The 21137-nt window shown below is 37.3% G+C and overlaps 1 pseudogene; it reads right to left on the bottom strand.

Annotated features, from left to right (window-relative positions):
- Positions 1–2976: 2976 nt before the first annotated feature.
- LOC132422487 (large ribosomal subunit protein eL8 pseudogene) lies at positions 2977–12795 on the bottom strand (annotated as a pseudogene).
- Between the last annotated feature and the right edge of the window lie 8342 nt (positions 12796–21137).

Raw genomic sequence — 21137 nt, 5'->3', positions numbered from 1 at the left:
ACTGTGTTTTCATCAAAACTTTGCCAAGCAAGCATTGTTCACTTTTTTGAGCAATCAGAAAGCCGTAACCCAAAGTGTCTGTAGTGCTGAGTTGCCAATACAGACTACAGGCATAGCTGCAAGGGTCACAGTAATTCTACATATGAGGGCAAGCATCTAGCAGCTTTATTGTGTCATAAAGTATAGTTGTGCCTTTGTATTGAAATGCATACTTTTATAGGTTACTTTATTTTTATTTTTCCTTCATATTACTGTTAGGATAGTATATTACCTTTAAAAACACTATGCATACATTGGTTAAACAATCTATGGTTTTCATTTAAAGATGGTAAAAAATGTAGAGAAGGGAAAAAAAAAAACTTTTTCCTCCACCCTCCTAGTTTCTCTAGCTGGGGACCTGTGAATTAGACTGACAAAAGACAGATTAACAAGAGAAAAAACAAATGGAGTTTACTAGAGTGTGTAGTGTGCATCCTTGCAGGAGAAACTCAGTGATGAGTAACTTAAAGGAATGGTTAGAAATTTAGCTTATCTAGAATGTTAACGATAAATGTGTATAGAAGTGACAGACAAAAGAAAAGACTTTAGGCTTCCAATGTGGCAAACTGTGGGAAGGCAAACGTATGGGGGAAATTAATGGAGTAATGTTTATGCTGGTCCATTTCAGTGCCAACTTTTCCTCTTCACTGTGGTCTTGAAACTTCCCAAGAGAGGGGATATATGGCAATCCTCATACCTCAAAGGTTTAGTCAGATAAGGGAAACTCTGGGAAAGCTTCTTTTCCCTCTGTTGAACTTCAAATGCTTTTAGCTCAAAATAAGGGGCATATTTTGGGGTGTCATATTCCAATCCCCTATTTTATATATACACACACACATTTGTCAAAAGCAGAGGTGCTCAATTCAATACATTCAGGAAGAACTGTCTCTCACACCTTCTCTCCCTGGCTGACATTAAGACTTAAACTGCTATCATCGTTATTAGTTACTAAGTTCCAGCCGTATTATTCTCCTTGTATTTTTTTTTTCTTTTTCTTTTTTTTTTTTTTTTGCGGTACACGGGCCTCTCACTGTTGTGGCCTCTCCCGTTGCGGAGCACAGGCTCCGGACGCGCAGGCTCAGCGGCCATGGCTCACGGGCCCAGCCGCTCCACGGCATGTGGGATCTTCCCGGACCGGGGCACGAACCCGTGTCCTCTGCATCAGCAGGCAGACTCTCAACCACTGCGCCACCAGGGAAGCCCTCTCCTTATATGTTTTGAACACTCTCCTAATCATGCTCCTACCTCAAGGACTTGTACTTGTTGTTCCCTCTACCTGGAATGCTGGAGCCTCAAACAGTCACATAGCTATCCCCTCCTTTTCATCAAGGTTTTATTTAAAAGTGACTTTATCTGAGAGGAGTACTTTGTCAGTTCTAGCAAAAAACAGCAACTCTCTGTCACTACTTATTGTCCTCTCTGCTTCCTATATCCCCATAGCATGTATCACCACTCTACAGCATGACATGTAATGGTATGAGCTTCTTGAACTAATTTTTTGTCTCTTTCTTTCTCTTTCTCATTAAATATAAATTTCTTAAAAACCTGTAGAGTTAATTTATCTACAATCATATATATATATATATGTATACACATACACACACACATTCAACTCTTCCCGTTTCTAAAGGCACAATGCAATGGAAGTGTGAAAGAGAACAGTGACAAGGAATGCTTGGGATTAACATTTCCCAAATGTTTTACGTTTAGGGGCAAAACAGATTTACACCTAGTTTAAAGGACAGTCAAAGATCTACTATAAATGGGACTCAAAATATCATCTGAGTGAACGCACAATCAGCAAAGTATTTGAAGCACGAATTACAAGGACAGGGAAGCATCTTTGGTAAAGATGCTGATAGAGACCTTTTAATGGTTCTACAGAAAAACAAGGTGACATTGGTTTTATTGAAAGGAAAAATATTAGCCTCTACTATTTTTAAAATGCAGACAAATTACAGGTTTAGAGTCAAGAGTCTACTGCATCTCTGCATACTGAATGACTGTTGAGAAATAAGTACTTTCTTGAAATGATATTGAAAAGCACAGTGTAAGCTTTTGTAAAGAATATGTGAGAGGACTTCCCTAGTGGCACAGTGGTTAGGAATCCGCCTGCCAATGCAGGGGACATGGGTTTGAGCCCTGGTCCGGGAAGATCCCACATGTCATGGAGCAACTACTGCCCGTGGGCCACAACTACTGAGCCTGCGCTCTAGAGCCCACGAGCCACAACTACAGAAGCCTGTGCGCCTAGAGCCGGTGCTCCACAAGAGAAGCCACCACAACAAGAGAAGCCTGCGCACCACAACGAAAAGTAGCCCCTGCTCTCTGCAACTAGAGAAAGCCCACATGCAGCAATGAAGACCCAACACAGCCAAAACTAAACTAAATAAATAAATTTATTTATTTTTTAAAGTCTTAAAAAAAAAAAAGAACATGTGAGAAAGATAAAAAGGAGAAGGGTATAATTCTTGATCTAAAATGAAGAACCAGGGAAGTGAATATCAAAAATAGCATATACACCAAAGTTAGCTATCAATTGATTCTTTTTTGGGACTTCCCTGGTGGCGCAGTGGTTAAGAATCTGCCTGCCAATGCAGGGGACATGGGTTCAAGCCCTGGTCTGGGAAGATCCCACATGCCACGGAGCAACTAAGCCAGTGCACCACAACTACTGAGCCTGTGCTCTAGAGCCCATGAGCCACAACTACTGAAGCCCATGCACCTAGACCTGTGCTCTGCAACAAGAGAAGTCACCGCAATGAGAAGCCTACACACCACAACAAAGAGTAGCCCCTGCTCGCCGCAACTAGAGAAAGCGCGCGCGCAGCAACAAAGACCCAACGCAGCCAAAAACAAACAAACAAATAAATGTATAAAAGAAATCAATGGATTATTTTAACATGTGTAAGCCATATGTAATGGAAATACTCTATGCTAGTTTTTTTTTTTCTTTTTTTCCTCAATCAATATTGGCTGAAGGAGAATTTGTATTTTATGTACAGAAAACTCAACAGTATACATTAAGCCCATTTTGGTGGCCAGTTCCTTGCCTTTTGCCTTTTCCAGCTTGGCAATGCGAGCCACCAATTTCAGATCCAGGACATGGCCTCCCCCAGTGACAGCGGACCTTATCATATCTGTCACTGTAACTGGTCCTGATAGCTTCTACCTGCTTAGCCAGAGATCCTTTGTCTTCTCAGTTAACTTGTGTGAAGGTGATGGTGATAGGTCTTGCTGTGGACTAGATGCCCCAGCCTGGCCTTCCCCTTGATAACGCAGTAGGAAACGCCCACTTTAAGATACAGGACGGGGAAGAAGATAACCAGCCCAACGGGACCCAAATCATGTGCAGTCACTACCAGTTGAGCCTTCTTGTTCTCCACCAAGGTGGGGGCAGCATGAACCCCTGCTTGAAGAACAGGTGGCCTCTTCGTGGGGACATCCCCTTTGCTGGCAGCTTTTTTCTTAGGTGGAGTCAACACCTAAGATACGTACTTTCTGTCTGATACGTACTTGTGGGCCAGCTTTAGCAGCTCTGTAGCTGTTTGGCTGTCCAAGGGTTGGTTAACTGGGTGAACTGGTTAACTGCAGGAGGCACTTTCAAGTGCTTATAGAGGACAGCCCTTTGCCACTGCAGTTCAATGCAGCTTGGCCATTTCACAAATAGGTGAAGTGCCTTTTGGGTTGGAAGTCCTGCCCAGTGACAAAATTCTTGGGCCTTCCCTCGAACAGGGGATTTACCACCTTCTTGGCCTCCTGCTTCTTCACGACAGCAGGGACGAGGGCTAGCTTCACAATAACTCTATCAAGTAAATGCCATTATTTTCCACTGTTAACAAAATGAAAATAGCATAAAATCACATAACTGATATGTAGTGAGACCAGGATTTGGACACAATTTGACAGTCACCAGAGACGATCATTTTAATCGTGAAACATAAATAACCAGGTATAGTAAAATTTTTTTAAATCGATTCTTTTACAAACAGTCCACGAAAAGAAATGAGAATACTCAATGTTCTTTTTGAGACACTATGCCTGATATTCATAACACATACTCCTATCATGGAGGAATAATCCCTAGTTATTCACAGACATCTGGAAACTTTGGAAAACCCAAACCAATGGTACAGTTTATAAAAAGAATGAAGGGAAAAAAAGGAGGGAAAGAGGGAGGAAGGGCAGAGCCAAGTCATTTTATAGCTTTTAGTCTGTACAACTCTTACTAATTCTTTTTGACCAAATTAAAATATCTCCTCCCTCAAAAGTTTTCCATCACCAGTGCATTTTTTGTTCCTGGTTCCCCTGTGCTACCACGATATTTTCTTCAAATTACTGCAGTAGCACAAAAATTCTTACCTAACGTTATTTATATAATAAACTGTGCTATTTAAATGTATAACACATCAGATATTATGAAATGTAGAATGAATTTTTATGTAGAAAGTGTCATCAATTTACGATTAACTTGAGTTTCTGTTTACTTGCTTGATGAGAGATTTCAGGATGTTACTCAACTAACAACATGGCAATATGATTGAAAAAAAATTTATAGAATGGAAAATCAGTTTCCTGTCACAATGAGATAAATATGATAAAGATAAATCCAAGTATCAAAAAGCATATATGTTGTTTTGTTTACATGCTGCAGTTATGTGTTCATAAAACAATTATATCACAGCAAAAGAGAAAGTAAAAATACTGTTTGTAAGCCAGCCGGTAACCAATCTATCTTCCTCATATTCCTTAGCCCTAAGTAAACCTAATGACATGGAAAACATTTTGTAAGTATCTTGTCATGTTTACACAAAATGTTCAAATAAGATGTAATAGCTGCTATTACAGTGTGAAAAGGCTGCTTGAGCAATAGAAATCTTAAATATGTTACTTTGCAAACAGCAATACTAACACAGCAGAGCTCAATAACAACTGATGCACACTTATACAAGAAGTCATTCAACTGCTGGTAGCTGCTGATGAAATATGATACTGATATATCTCCAAAATATGTGCACTTCTTTCATGAGACCTATTGTAAAGACCTCATCTATATCTCTTGTAGCAAAGATGTTAAATTTAATGGGTGTGCAATGAAAGCAGAAACAGATGAAAATCCAGATGATTTTGTTTTCTTGATAAACAATTAAATGGCACCATTGCCAAATTTATACACCTATGACTGAGCGCTCAGGTGATTTTTTTTTTTTTTTTGCGGTATGTGGGCCTCTCACTTGTGGTCTCTCCCGTTGCGGAGCACAGGCTCCAGACGCGCAGGCTCAGCGGCCATGGCTCGCCGGCCCAGCCACTCCGCGGCATGTGGGATCTTCCCGGACCGGGGCACGAACCCGTGTCCCCTGCATCGCCAGGCGGACTCTCAACCACTGCACCACCAGGGAAGCCCCCTCAGATGATTTTTTAAAGCAGCAAGTGGAGCAAATATAAAAGAAATTTAAAGCAAACAACTGAAAGTGACAGCCTTAACTCTGTTTGGAAACATATTCAGATGGCCTCTTCTGCAAGCAGTGTATGAAGTTTTAACTTGTCAGATTGCTTAAATTAAACTGCATCTCACCATAGAAGATATCTCCAAATCCGTAAGTTAAAGAAAAGATAAGACAACCTCAGACACTCACTATAAAGGAGGAAAGAAAAAAAAAACTTGCTTCTCCCTGACCTTAGCTGAAAATGAGCGTCTAATATTTCAAAAGTGCATTGCAGTGTCTACAACAGGAATCTGGCAAGTGACAGTGAGGAAGTTGCTGTTCTTTGCTATAACATTAAGCTTTCAATACTTAACTGTTAAAATGTTTAAAAGTTAAGTTGTGATAATAACAAATGTTTGTTAAAATTTCCTATTTATTCTTAGAAACAGAATTTTTGTGATAGTGATATTTGCCCTCACTCTCAGCTTTGGTCGAGACACAGAATTTGGGCAATAAATCCAAAAGAAATAGAGGAAATAGAAATAAAACCAAATGCAACCTTGTCAAAGAACACAGTCCCTTATTTTGACAGTTTAGAGAACTGAATTAGCTTTTTAAGAAAAGTTTTACATTTTCTTATGTAACCTGGAGGTTGGACAACTCTTTCTGATGTATCCAAAATGCAAATTTACTTTGATCACCCATTGCCCCTTTAAAATATACCTAGTGTGGTAATTACCAGGGTTCTCCTGCCCACTCTTAGATAAAATTTCTTCTAGGGATACTTTAAATTGTTATTCACAGACACAATTCAGTAATTAGAATGTTTAGTCCAAGATATTCATCACCACGAGGAATTTTGATTTAATAGCATACTTTTAGGACTTTATATTAACACCAGCCTTTTTCAGGCTGGATGCCTTCAAGATTAAAAATGGTATAGTTGGCTTTTCTATTTATTCATCTAAACTTCTCTCACAAACAACTCCTTCCCTGCCCTCTTTTCTAGATGCTGTTTTCAAGGTAAGGACAGATCTTACTATAACCATCATTCAGCTCTAATTTCCTGACATATTTTACAAGGGTTTCTTTTCTGAGTTCTTCTGACATTCTCTGCAGGCCACCTCTCTCCCCCGTGCCTGTCTCTTGACTTTGTTCTAGGTGGCCCTTTGCCACTCTTTCCTGAGCTCTGAATATGCATCTTCAGCTTCTTGCTGCTTCATTCCCTCCGTGACTCCAGGTGGCGCTCTTGGACAGAAGTCAGGATGGCTTGCTCTCTACGCAGTTCACATCAGCTAGGAGAGAACTCTACAGGCATTCATCTATTGTTAGGACGTATCCAGGGAGTGTATGTAGGTCGACCCCAAAATAGCAACACTCTCCGAAGAGTTATTAAGTCCTTTTTCTTTTGCAAGAGTTCCAAGGTGAGAGTCAGACCCTAGTCCACCCTGCCTCCCAAATGAAGGCGTAACGTATCAAGCTTTCTATAGATCCCTGTGAGAGCCTGTGCCCCACATGAATGTTTAAGCAGAGAGAGGGAGAAGGGGAGGGAAGGAATATCACATCCTACCTGGAGGAGGGGAGGTAGAGAATATCACATCACATGTTTATTCAAAAATATTTTCCTCCCAATATCTTCTCCCCCCAAACCCTCTCTCCTTTCTTTCTCTTCATCTCTTATATACTTGAGGTGAGAGGATTCAAAACAGTAAGATCAACTTATTTTAATTATTTTAAATTTTCTTTGTAGATTCTTCAAATGGTGATTCATCTTTGGAATGTCATATCTACTGCACATTAGAGTCAAACTTAAGCTGTTCTACTTAAAGTCTTTATTATATAATAGTGAAATGACACTGGCTTCAGAAAGCATCTTAGATACTTAATTATATCTAGATGCACTTATAAGAAGCATGTGAGCAAGAAAACAGGAAGAGATTAAAGGAAGCATGAAAGAATCAGGCCATAGACCAAAAGAGACAATCAGTTTCTGACAGTTAGTATCCTGGAATACATCTTCTGTTGAAAGAGAATGATGTTGAAGATATAAAATAGATTCCTGCAGGATTTGTTCACTTATTTGTTCATTTGTTCATTCATTCATCAATTCATCAAAATAAACGTGAATATCTTGAATGTGACAGGCTAAATGCAGTGAGCTGGAATGCTGTGCAAGAATATAAAATATTAGTCATATTTTACAGAACTAGTTATAATACCTTTCTAATGAGAAGTTCATATAACATCTCCCAAATTTTCTTATAAAAAATTTAACAAGTGACATTATACGATGTTCAATGTAGGAGCATAAAACATGTTTTGCTTCTTGCCCGCTACCTAATAGTATTGGCTTAATTTCCTTTTAGTATGTTATAATGGGAATTTGAGCTGGGCATTTTTATTCTATTAATTATAAGTCCCTCAGATTTTGAAATGAGAAGTCAACAGAAATACACCACTCTTGAAAATTAACAGAGCTTTTCCAGATTTAATCTGGTGATCTCAACCATGTTAAACTACTCATACGTTTAATTTTTAAAAAAGTCTTTCAGTGATGACAAATTATTTAATCATAAAGTCAATTAAGTATACACAAACACGAAACTAGTAAGAAACTATTATACTATTTACACAACTACAAAACCAAAAATATTACTAAATTTAAAGTACATTAAATATTGAGGAATTAGATAATAAATTGATGTAATGTGGCAGATAATGTTTTGCTGAAACTAAATCATCTCTTAAAATACAAGAACAATTTTGCCACACTAACATGGGTTTTTTGAATTCCACATACTTATTCTAGTTTTAGGTATGTGATGATTCCATTCTGGAATCAATTTTAGTGTTATTATTCAAACTACTCTAAAATGATTATACCATGAGATCCCTTGACCTTGTCTTAGCAAGAATATTTTATTTATTTTTTCCTCGGCCTCCATTCTTTCTCATTAACCTGAAACCATTAAAAAGTAAAATGATTCATTGACTTAACAAATCATAAAATAAATCCACTTACTGAATTCATTCTGTAATGGTGCCAATATAGTTGTAATTAACTATTTAGCTCTAAGGTAACTGTTGAAATAATGCAGAATATACTACATTGTTTAAACTTAAAATTGAAGTAAATGCAGACATTTAAATTTTTCTCATGGTAACCACCAAGGAGAAGGAGGAGAGGGAGGAGGAAGAGTGGGAGAAGAAAAAAGAGAAATTTTCAGGACCTTCAGGAATATATGGCTCCCCGGGAGATACCCATTGAGACCTTGTGATCCTGTGTAATCTAAAGTACAAAGTTTAAAGTTAGTTTATAAAACAGTATTTAATTTTATATTAGCCTATATAATTAATATATTCCTTTTTAAGAGTTTTTATTATTTTTAAATATTTGATATATATACAAATACTTGTGGCATGCATATACGTTTTGAAGCATAAAAGAGTACCTGAGAACCTACAATTTAAGAACTGCAACTTACTACAGAGAACCCTATCACTCTCCATGTAACACTTTCCTCTTTCAGGATTCCAAATCCCTGATAGCCCCCCTTCCCAGTCAAGAGGTAATAACAACCTGAATTTTAAACTTATCATCCTTGGCCTATATATATATATATATATATATATATATATATATATATATATATATATTTTGTGGTACATGGGCCTCTCACTGCTGTGGCCTCTCCCGTTGCAGAGCACAGGCTCCGGACGCACAGGTTCAGTGGCCATGGCTCACGGGCCTAGCCGCTCCGCGGCATGTGGGATCCTCCCGGACCGGGGCACGAACCCGTGTCCTCTGCATCAGCAGGCGGACTCTCAACCACTGCGCCACCAGGTAAGCCCTTTTATTTATATTTTATCACGTTTACACTTAAACAATGTATTGTTTCATTTTACTTATTTTTCATTTTTTAAAAAAATAATATCCATATAGTACTTTGTGGGTTTTTCCCCCCTTATTTACTTGTTGCTGGCTCACTTTCATTATTCTACCTTTTCCTCCTCATAGAGTTTAAAGTTAATTTATATTCATTTCTTGAAATGTCAACATTGAAGTCCATGAGAGTCTAAATCTGTTGTGGCTTTTTTGTCCCACAGATTCTTGTTAGTGGTGATTGTGTGTGTGTGTGTGTGTGTGTGTGTGTGTGTGTGTGTGTGTGTGTGTGTGTGTGTGTGTGTGTGTGTGTGTGTGATATTTGACTGTGGAAACCTGGTGCCTAAATTAATGATGCTTTCCCTCGGAGAGAACTTTCATTTCCTTCTGCTGACATGGGACCATCCCATGGCCATGGTCTTATCTCCTGCTGGTACTGACACAATTAATCCCTCCACCCCACAGAGAACCCTACCATTCCCATAAGCTTAGTACTATTTTTGGCCACTGAGAGCCTTCTAGAGTGTGTTGCAAGCCCCCAAATCCATAAGATTAATGTTTTAGCAGAATTTAGTTCTTTCATAGTAAGCTTCCAACAGTATCTAGTCAGGAAGATACTGTTCAAATATTTATGATACTTGTGTAGAAGGAAGTACCATAACTTGTCTGTTCCAATTACACCTGCTTATTTTTTATCATATATATGTAATGGAATTCATTTTTTAAAAAAATCAAGAATTTCCATATAACCAAAGAACAGAGAATAAAGAATCATGGGATTTTAATGAATTGCTTGTTCACACTTAGCGATATTTTTTGCCAAATTGTATTACAAAAATGTGTATCAATCAAGTGTATATCAATTTAATATAATCAATATAAATATTCTTCATATTATTGAGTTTCTCTGTGGAAAGCCTTTGTGTGTGTTTGTTAGAGGGGAGTTGGAAGCCAAAGAACAGCTTCTTATTCTAGTTTTGATGTTCTTTTGTCTAGTCATATAATTTGCATAGAAAGAGACCATCAGCCTCTCGTTGGTATCACATGAGCTTGAATTAACAATATATAATTTATACATTAGCATATTAAAATATATTAGTTTACATTGGAAGATTCCAATGTAAATTATGGAATTTTCTAGTCAATTGCCTCTCTTCTACTTCTTATATTCAAGGTATTTCAAAATGAAGTTATTAACAGTAGAACTGTTTTGACAGAGATGGGTACCTAAGCCAAGTTTGACCAATATAATTTCTTAGCATAAGAATATATAATTAGGACAAGCTTCATATGGATTGGTCATGGAATGAAGAGACAGGTCATGAGAGTTATGGTGGCTAGCTTCTATGGACCATGAAGATAAGGGAACAGAAAAGACTAGTCTATAGAGAAGACAGACTAAAGCAGCAGAAGAGAAAGATAAGAAATGAAAGGTGGAAATAAAGATTCTCAGTGCTTCTTATTGCATGGTTCCAATGTCTTTTTTAGGACCTCCTATCCTTGTGTTCCATGAGATGCTACTATGCCCTTAAAATATATGTATTTTTTACTGCTTTGCCTTTTCTTTCTTGAATTTATTCTGTTATTTGCAACCAAAGAGCTAAACTAATTTTAATATAAGCTTTGGTAAAAGCACAAAAAAGAAAATTTCTCTATTAGCAAGATTGTTATGTTTACCAGATCCACTATGTGACTCTGGTTAAGTTACTTCACCTGTCTTGTGTAAAATGCAAGCATGATATTCCGACCTCTTGTGACAATTAAGTGAATTAGTACATAAACAATGCTTAAAACAGTGCCTTCTCATGGTAAGAATTATGTGTGTTGACTCCTGCTTGTATTATCCCCATTTTGTAAGAATTTTAAATTTGTCGATTCCATGCCACATGCCACATTTTAATGCAGCAGGAAGCAATATACTAATCCATTATGAAGTTGGTTAGCGGTGCTTCTTTAAGGGAGAGGAGACAGATAAATGAGAAAAATTAAAATAATCACTCATAAGCCAGTGCTTTATTTGATAGATGAAAAATATATTTTTAAAAAGTTTAAAAGTAAACCTTTTTAAAACATGTTTGCCACATTTTAGGTTGCTGTTTCTAATACGTACCACATTGTCATTTTGGAAATAAACCAAATAGTCTCAATAGTTACAATAATGAAAAGTGACAATCCTTAAATATGTCACGTTTTCTCTCCGTGGTTTCAGGTTCAACACAACCTGCTCCTTTAATATAAAAAGACACTTGAAATGAAAATATCTCACTATTAATGAAACATGTAGTCAAGGTCACAGTAATTTCTTGTCTGTGAAGTACTTGTCTGTGAAGCAGTGAAGTACTTCCTTTAGATTCTTAGCCTTCTCTTGAAGAACTGATGTGCTCAAGCTTTAAATAAACTAAACTGGTCTCTCTCATGTCAGAACATAGGCCAGGTGGCCAGAAAGATAACATGACAACTTTAGGAAGGAATTTCCTACTGCTTCACACCTAAGGTGTTTATGAACTAATTCTTTCATTCCTCTTCAAATGCTGGCAAGCAAAGCAAGAATGTTCTTGTGAGAGGATGGAAGGAAGAAAAAGCACATTACAATTCCGTAGGGCAAATTCATAAGTGAATATAGCCATATATTTCTAAAACTAAACCCAAATGTTGCCTCTTTTTTTCCTGTCTTCAAAAGGCTAAATTATACATATAATTTAAATATGTAAATCTATATCTATCTATATATCTATATATACATATACAACATTTTGAACAATGGATCTAGGGACCCTATCTCTAAGTTGTCAAGCAGAAAATGGAAAACTGTATGATGTTTACCACAATTTGAGTAAAATTTAAAATTACTGTGAAAATTATCAAAGTATATAAAATAGATTCATGTGATATGTTAAGCTAACATTTTTTTTTTCCTGGAAAGGAAGTGGCTTGGGGTTTTATAAAATTGGCCTCAACAGCTGTATGCAGTCCTGTCAGTAGACTGGTTGTCACACTCGTAACATTTCTGTAATGGAGGCTCAGGAAATATTCTTCCTCGGCCAAATACACCGTCTAAAAATTAAGTGTTGTCTGTGGTCATAGGTGCTCAATTTGTACCCAGTCTGCTTGGACTATGAGACAGCTAGGAGGGTAACCCTCAGAAGATGGGCACCGTGTTGGTTTTCTACTGCTGTCGTAACAAATACTACAAAGAGTGACTTAAAACAAGACACATTTAGTGTCTGACAGCTCTGTAGATCAGAAGTCTGACAGGTTTCCCCTGGCAACATCAAGGGCTTGACAGAACTGAGTTCTTTTCTACAAGGCCTTAGGGGAGAATTTGTTCCCTTTTCTCTTCCAGCTTCTTGAGGTTCCCCTCACACCTTGGATCAAGACCACCTTTTCCAAATTCAAAAAGGCAGATTGAATCCTCACATTGCATCCTTCTAACTTCCCTTTCTGCATTTCTCTTCTACTTTTTAGTGATAACATTAGGCCCATCCCGATAATCTAGAATAACCTCCTTATGGTAAGGTCCACTGCTCAGCAAATTTATTTCCACCTGCAACTTTAATTACCTTTTGCCATGTGACACAATATATGCACAGGTTCCTGGGATTAGGACGTGGGTACCCTAGGGGTGAGGAAATGCATTAGTCTGCCTCCTATAGGGGCAGTATGTACTTTCTCTGCTGTATTGCTCAATCAATGCCAATTTTCATAAAAGACATCATCAATTTAATAACCTGATGCCTGCATTTGATAAAAATTTACAATTTTGGTTATAAAATAGAACCATTATTTGACATTCATGTAAGAGACCAGTTACTGTCAATAAGAAGACAGAATAATCATTGGAAAAACTATCTGTTTCACTTCAAAGTGAAATGAGGAACAAACTGTGGATGCAATTTACTCTATTTATTGAAAATCAAAATAATGAGTGTCATATGGAGTATTCACTATTCCTTTGATGAACTCAGTTTGGCACTTTTACAAACAAGGGAGCAAACTGGGAATATGACCACATGATAAAACCAAGCAGGGTAGTTAAGACACACAGATACAGTAACTTTAAGGGGAAATAAGAACACTAAATACAATGTTGAATAGAGCAAACGAAACAAATCAATTACTAATTTTATATTAAAAATCAACATCATCTTCTTTAAAGACCGTGACAAAATAAATAAGCATAGCATGCATGAAACACAACGCTTCATTTTTAGAGTTTCCATTTTTGAGAAGAATTATTTCAACTTATGTATGATTTCCCTAGAAATAACCAAAAAAATGAACATTTGTAGTATCTTGCATAACTGCACTTCAGGTCCTCCTGACATATAGTAAAGCTAATTCTATAATTCTAGGCATTTATTATGTGTAAGAAACAAAGATTTTACATACTTTTAATTCATGCAGCCTTCAAAGAATTAACACACAAGAAGTCAGTATTATCCCCATTTCAGAGTCTTAGAAACTGAAGCACAGAGAGATTAAATGACTTGTTTAGAAATATCTAGGCAGTAAGAGGTAGAGCTGACATTTCTCAACCATTCATCGTGGCTCCACAACCAGAACTATTAAGTGGTGCCCTCCTGCCTTCTGACTTGGGTTACATACAAATATTTTCTCTCTTAAACATAAGATGGCTAACACTTTGAATTGTTGAGTTTTGAGCAGTTATCTTATATATTTTTTTATATATATGTAAAATATATATATATAGTGGGGGGATTCATTTCACATAGTATTAGATGATTTAAATCTTCGAAAGATTGTTATTATGATCTTCCCAGGGAGAATTAATTATACATTATATGATATTCATATAATGTATAATATATAACACATGGGTGTTAGTCATCCATTTACTATGTTTTCAACCTCAAAATACAGACTTCATGCCTTCCAAATGTATAGCACTCTGTAAAAATTAAATGATAAACAGAAACCTCAATTAAATAGAGTCAGGAGACCAGAAGGGGGCTGCTCTCACACCCTGAGACAATCGCAGAGCCCAAGAAGAAAGACTCCCCTTCTTTCCTGGCGAGAACTCAGCCAATCAAAAGCCATGGACTCTTTGTTTACTCTAGCCCTCCATCTTCCTTTTCCTCTCTTTAAGTGATCTCCTTCCATTGCCATGCAGGCACTTGCATATGGCTTGCTGATACTTGAGATTCTCTGCTAATACTGAATAAACTTATCTTTGCTGGACAAACATCTGGCAGTCTCTTTGTTTCAGATCAACATTTTGGTGGTCCATACAGGGACCGGTGAAGACCCACAAATGCTCCAGGGCTGGTGAGCAAATAGGTGTGATACCTGCAATTGAGCCCACTGTTGCGCACTGCTTTTCTCTCTGACCCTGGTGTCTGAACGCACATCTCTTTCTCCTGAATCCAGGCTCACACGCTCTTTGCATTTGAAGCTTTCCAGGCTTTATTCAGGATCTATTTTAAGGTTCTGTCTTTCTGGTTAAGGCCTTCTTCTGTATATAGGTACTTGTTTGGTACTTTAGTTGTGACTCTGACATCAGACTGTTTCAACCAAAGCTGGCTGAAAATACCTTTGGCCCATTCCTTTAAGAAAAGGGGCTGCTTCACTTAAATTGTACCAGCTGTCCAGCCTTCAGCCCATTCCTATGAAATAGGGGTCATTCTATGGAAATTGGCTGAAAAGTCTTTGGCATGGCTCTTCTTGGACTAAGCTATTTCCTTAGAATTGGCTGGATTAGCTTGAAGGCTGACTGAATTGCACTATTTGAGCTGTAAATTATTAAGCTGTTGGAAAACTGTTCTTCTACTCTAGAGAAAAATCTCTCAGAAATGGGATTCCAATTATCGAAATATTTTGAGGGTGCCCTCAGCTACAAGGATTCTGGCTGATTTTATGTTTAAAAACGATGATCCTTCCTCATATGCCTTTGTAAATAAATGGGCCAACTTGACCAAAAACAATTCAGAATATCAATGGTCATTACGGGGAACTTTTGAAATCCCCAAACCTAATAACCGTAAAACCTAACTGGATTACAATAGCTTAAAATTTTCAGAACTTATGGGAATGTTTATTGCGATTGGTGTGTTTGAGGCTTCCAGACATTATCAGAAGCCTAAAATTGCCTCTCTGCAAAACAAGAATTTAAGGTTAACTGAGGCAAACAAATGATTAAAGAAAGATAAAAAGGCCCCCAAATCTCAAGGCTTTTCCTCCCTGGCTTCCTTGTCTTAGGCTCAGCCTCTGCCACCATCTTGTCTCTCTCCTTTGGCTCCTGGTGGCCAGAATCCATCACTGATACCATCTTCCTCCTTCCCTTCTATGCTGCCTATGCCTTCTCTATACCCTCAAATCCCCCTTTTCCTTTTCTCAAAAACTCTCTCTACTTTCTTTTCCTCTGAACTTTTACATACCTGTCCCTTTAAAATTAAGACTTCTGAGGATCCAGCAGCTTAACCCTTTAATTTCTTATATTCCCTGGACTGAAGCTGAACTAACAGCCACAGTCAAAGATTTTCCCAAAGTAACCAAAGATCCTCACATATTTGCTGAGGAATTTAATACAGTCATACAAACTTATCAACCTGGTTTCCCTGACTTATATAAGCCAGTTCATATGCTTGTAAGTGAAGGCCAGGCCCAGCATTGGATGAAAATCATTAATTGGGAAAACCCTGAAAGGTCTCTAAGAATAACAACTGGGAGAGCAGCCCACTGATATATGATATGATCAGGCTTGGGCAATTGCTAGGTGACTTCACTGAGCAATTCCTAGGGATCTTCCAAAGCCTGTTGATTGGAACAGAATTCAGGTTGTACACAAAACATCTAATGAACCTGTTCATGACCACTGTAATCAACTTCAGATCGCTTTTAAAGAAAATTTTGGTCTTCCTTCAAATGTTGATTTTTACCCAGGTAGCTTTAAATCTGTATTTATTAATGGGGTGAACCAGGATCTTTGCCTTACAGTAAAAAGGACCAGGATGGAATGGGGAACTATGTCCACTCCAAATTTAGTTAATCTGGCCAACCAATTCTCTCACACTCTAGCTGTCACCTCAAAAAAGGACCACCAAAGTTCTTAATCTTCAAGTCCAGTAATTGAGGGCTTCCTAATGAAACCAAAACCCTGCTACTCTGTTCTATTAGTGCAAAGAGCAAGGACCTTGGAAAAGAGATTGTTTGCAAATTTACGCACTTTAGGTGCCTTCACCTCACTTAGCCAGCCTTTCCAACCTCCCAGTTCTCAATGAAGGGACTCCAAGCAACCATAGGGGTCTTCCCAGTCCTTGCTTTTAATTACCTTGGAGAAACATTTCTCCAGATTGTGAATGAATCTCTTCCACCCCAAACTGACACTGAAGCCACGTTCTAGAAGTTGAACCCCACTACTGTAAAAACAGTCCCTGCCCTGAAGCAGTAAAATAGTTCAAATAGTAGGGACCTCTATCCAGGGTCTCCACAGGCTGAAATCAAGGCTTTGGCAGGGACTGCAATCCCATTTTAGACGTGAAGTCCTTCTCCGAACTCATCGGTTACCGGCAAAATTAATTCCCTTATAACTTTAAAGGATGGAGACCCTCAGCATTAAGAGGCCACTCATTGTTCTCTATCCCACGGCCTTCACAGCATGGCAGTTGGTGTCCTCAAAGCTAACACCGGAGCATCTTTCTGATGCTTCACTTTCCTTTAAATGGTCTGCCTCACTAAATCAGGTCCACTGAAGAAAATCTCCCTATTGATCAAGTCAAAGTGAACTGATTGGTGATCTAAACACAGGGATAGCATCCCATCATATGCACAGGTTCATTACACTCAAGAGGAGGGAATTCCATAGGGCACATATATCAGGGGGCAGAACACTTGAAGTGTCTTAGAATTCTGTCTACCAGAGATCATTTTCCCAATTTTAATACAAACATAATAAACTTCCTTTCTTCCAGGTGATCAGATTAGAAAGGGCTTTAACTTTTAAAAATTAGCAATTTAATGGATGTTGTTTTAACATACAGATACATGCTTTTTATGTACTTTTTAAATGTAAAATGCTACATTCTGTCTATTTGAAGATAGTCTTTTAGCTATGCTGATGTTTTCCACACTTCAAATTCTCCATTCCTCTTCTTTGCCAAACTGCTGTTTGAAAACTTAAATATGAAAAATTACATACTTGCATTTATTTTAAAATTATTTGTGGTAAATATATTAATGTTGTACTTTTATATTATCTTAATATATTTTAATATACTTTGTTGAAAGATTGAGACTTCATTTTATTTAAAAGCAAATAAACTCATCTATGTTAATGAAAAACAGACATAACAGCTTAAGTATGATATAAAACTTCTAAGAATTTAAAGGACTGAAAGCACCTAACTGAATCAAGCACGTTCATGGTTTATAGAAGGTAGCTAAACTACCATGGGTGCCTCAAAATAGGTGAAAAATCTAATCACCCTTTGGGAGTCTCTGGAAGTGAGAAACTTAAGGTCAGGCTAGCATGAATAATAATAAAAGGAAAATATTATCATCTTTACACTTTTGTTTTCTAGCCCTCAAAAATATTTTCCCATGGTGAGTAAATTATTTCTCCAACTTTTAATCTTATACTCACTTTTCTAGATGCAAGTGGCAGATTCTATACTGCAAGAAATATTTTCCAGCTTCATTGCAGGAACCAAAATATTAGCTGAAATACGGAATTACCTCCTCCATTGGGACTGGGAGGCCAATCAGGGCAAAGCCTTATGTATTATAGCATATCTCCTGTGATAGTTTTTAGAATTCGGTATATCTCATAACGAATTTCACCTGGTGGCAATCTACTGAGATAACATATGGCCACAGCAGATGCTTAGCTACAGCGTGACCTGCAACTGAAAGTTCATTGTAAGGATAAGCAACGTTAGCACTCCTCTATATAGTAGGTAATTTGACTAAAAATATATCTACTTATTATTCATAGATGATAATTATGGACTTTTTGAATATGCATGACCACCTGTGGGGGGATAGGAAGGATGGGAGGGAGACGCAAGAGGGAGGAGATATGGGGATATATGTATATGTATAGCTGATTCACTTTGTTATAAAGCAGAAACTAACACACCATTGTAAAGCAATTATACTCCAATAAAAATGTTAATAATAAAAAGAAATAAAGAAAAAGAAATAGTGAGGGCTTCCCTGGTGGCGCAGTGGTTGAGAGTCCACCTGCTGATGCAGGGGACACGGGTTCATGCCCCAGTCTGGGAAGATTCCACATGCCGCGTAGGGGCTGGGCCCGTGAGCCATGGTCGCTGAGCCTGTGCGTCCAGAGCCTGTGCTCCGCAACGGGAGAGGCCACAACAGTGAGAGGCCCGTATATCGCCAAAAAAAAAAAAAGAAATAGTGAAAAAATAAAAAAAGCAAAGCTTAAATGATTTATATTGTTCACATAAGGTAATTGCGTCCCATTAAACAAAATTAATTCTCACATTTAATTATCTGTTCATAACCTAGTTCTTTAATATTCAGAATATCATTTCTCAAGAAACAATGTAATAAATAGTGCTTATATTCTCAAGCTAGCACGTTCTCTTCAGTCAGTTGATACTTTAAAACAATGCAAGTTAATGATAATATAGTTAAATATGTAATTATTATTCTAGCATAGTTTATTGCTATAAAATAAAACAAACTACTAGTAAAAGTACTTAGTATAGTCAAGTTAATTAGATTATTATAAGAAGTTTTGGTTACTCCCTTGGCTTCTAAATATAAATGATACTAAGTTTTATTAAATACTATTTCACTTCAAGTCATATACTTTGCATTCCTTATAACATATATCCAGCACTGTTCATAATTCACATGCCTCAGCTTTGATTAGAATATGCTCCTATCTCACCAGTAAAATACAAAGACAGTCTGATTTATTGCCCTCAGCACAGCCCTATTACATAATATGTATTCTTTCAGATTATCAATTGTCACAGGTTCTTGAGGTCATTAACCCTCTGAGCCATATGAATTCCCTTATTATGGGTTATTTCCTGGATGTTTAAAATTTTGTGTACGTGACCTTTGCAGCTGTTTTTGTTGCTGTTGCTGTTGTTTTTACTTGTTTTCTCCTTGTAGGAGGATTCTTCCATTTCAGTTACCTACTGTTGAGTAACCAGTCATGTTACTCATGAACTATTTAAGACAACAAATTATTATTTCTCATGGTCTTGTGGTTTGACAACTCTCAAGCAGATGGCTCTTGCCTGGCATTACTCATGTCATGTGGTTGTGACATTGATATACTGTTATTAATTAGAATACATAGTTTATTCCAAATTCCTTAGATTTTACCTAATGCCTTTTTTTCTGTTCCAGGATCCCATCCAAGATACGACATTACATTTGATTGTGATTTTTTCCTGAGGCTCCTTTCATCTGTAAAAATTTCTCAGATTGTCCTTATTTTTGCTGATCTGGACAGTTTTCAGGAGGACTGTTCAGGTACAATATTGGGATTTCGCTGATATTTTTCTCATGATTACAGTAGGGCTATGTGTTTGGAGAGGAAGACCACAAAGGTAAGGTGCCATTTTCATCACATCATAATAAGGGTACATATTATCAACATGAATTAACACAATTTCTGTTGACCTTGATCTCATGGCTGAGGTAGCATTTGCCAAGTTTCTCACACTCTGAAATTCCTCTTTTTTCCTCACTTCCTATACTGTATTCTTCAGAAGAAGGTTACTATGGCAGTCCACACTTAAGAAGTGGGGATTTATGCACAACTTCCTCGAAGGCAGAATATGTCTATACATAAATTATTTGAATTGTTTTACACATGAGACTTTTTTATTCTCCCCATTTATTTAGATATTTAAGTCATTTACTCATATCAGTACGGACTCATAAATATTTTTATTCGGGGCCATTATGCAATTTTACTTTATGCTCAAAATGCTGGGAGTTCTTTCAGTTGCACCAACTATGTATCTTTGCCATATTCCCATAAATATGTGTGGTGGATATTCCATGACCATTTTTTATATTTTGTCTATTATGGGCACCACTTCTCCAAGGAGCCCGGGCTCCTTTTACTGGAGAATGGTATTAGAAACCAAGATCTGAGTGCTGGGGATGCCTGCTGCTACTGGAGTCTTTGCTTCAAGGCTCTTTCAGCTGAAAGAGAATGGAAATATGTGCCTGTTTACTATTATGTATTTTCACTTATCTATATATATTTCTATATGTAACCAACTGCATCTATATTAAACTACGCACAAACTCATTCTGATGTTTCCATCTAGAATTCATTACCCCAGGGCTCATTTTAGCCTCCTTCTCATGCTTATCTGTAAATTTCCATTCCAAGAGTGAAAACCTTAGCTCCCACCAAATGCCATTAATTGACACAATGTTTTCAGTCCTGTGTACATGAATAGAGTATCAATATTGTTAACCTGCACCCTTAATGGAAGAAATTTCATCAGTTAGTGTACAGTGCCTATGTCCAGTTTATTTGCCTTTGGACTAACAGACTCTAGTCCTTTCCAAAGTTACTTAGGTCAGCACTATTTTTGTCACCCCAGTCAATAAGGTTGTTGCATATATTTGTAATACAGTGAGATTTATTCTGCTTATTTGCATATCTAGTAATTTTTTGTTGTATGCTGGGCATTATAAATGCTATAATGTCGAGAATAAATTTTGTCTTAAGTTTCTTTTTGGGGGGGTCAGGTAGTTAATTTAATAATGGGTCAGCTCTATCTTTAGGATATTTATTTTTAGCTTGTTTAGGGTAGGCCTATAAAATCTCT

Source organism: Delphinus delphis, chromosome 3 (genome assembly GCF_949987515.2).
Source record: "Delphinus delphis chromosome 3, mDelDel1.2, whole genome shotgun sequence".
NCBI classification, from domain to species: domain Eukaryota; kingdom Metazoa; phylum Chordata; class Mammalia; order Artiodactyla; family Delphinidae; genus Delphinus; species Delphinus delphis.
Note: the sequence above shows the minus strand (reverse complement) of the source record. Positions and strands in the feature narration are given on the sequence as shown.